Source organism: Myotis davidii, unplaced genomic scaffold (genome assembly GCF_000327345.1).
Source record: "Myotis davidii unplaced genomic scaffold, ASM32734v1 scaffold1519, whole genome shotgun sequence".
Lineage (NCBI taxonomy): Eukaryota > Metazoa > Chordata > Mammalia > Chiroptera > Vespertilionidae > Myotis > Myotis davidii.
This window is the reverse complement of record NW_006290662.1, coordinates 213,615-214,353: the sequence shown is the minus strand read 5'-3', so window position 1 is coordinate 214,353 and position 739 is coordinate 213,615.

Below are 739 nucleotides of genomic sequence, written 5' to 3'. Positions count from 1 at the left end.
GGGAACTGTCCTGAGCCAGCAGATGGCCATTCCTCTCGCAGCTTGGGACCCCTTGCTCCTTACCACCCACCTGCTCACTGCTCCTTATCACATGGCTTGCTGCTCTTTAGTGCTGCCAAGGAGCTGGGAGAGGCTCCCGCCACCTCCACTTCACTAGCCAGCTGTAAGCTCTGCTTCTAGCTGAGCAGCACTCCCCATGTGGGAGCACACAGAACACCAGGGGTCAGCTCATGCATTGAGCATCTGCCCCCAGTTGGTCAGTGTGCATCATAGCAACCAGTTGTACTGGTCATTCCACCATAACATTTAGTGCTGCCAAGGAGCTGGGAGAGGCTCCCGCCACCTCCACTTCACTAGCCAGCTGTAAGCTCTGCTTCTAGCTGAGCAGCACTCCCCATGTGGGAGCACACAGAACACCAGGGGTCAGCTCATGCATTGAGCATCTGCCCCCAGTTGGTCAGTGTGCATCATAGCAACCAGTTGTACTGGTCATTCCACCATAACATTCGCTTAGGCTTTTATTATATAGACTAGAGACCTGGCGCAAATTTGTGCGCACGGTTGGGGTCAGGCTGGCCCACCCCAATTGGCCAGGGCTGGCCAGGGGAAGGGGACACAGGAGATGGCTGGCTGGCCCTACCCCCTGGTCGAATTCCCCATCGAACTCCCAGTTGAGGGGACAATTTGCATATTAGCCTTTTATTATTTAGGATTATTCATTGTATTCCCTGTGCTGTGC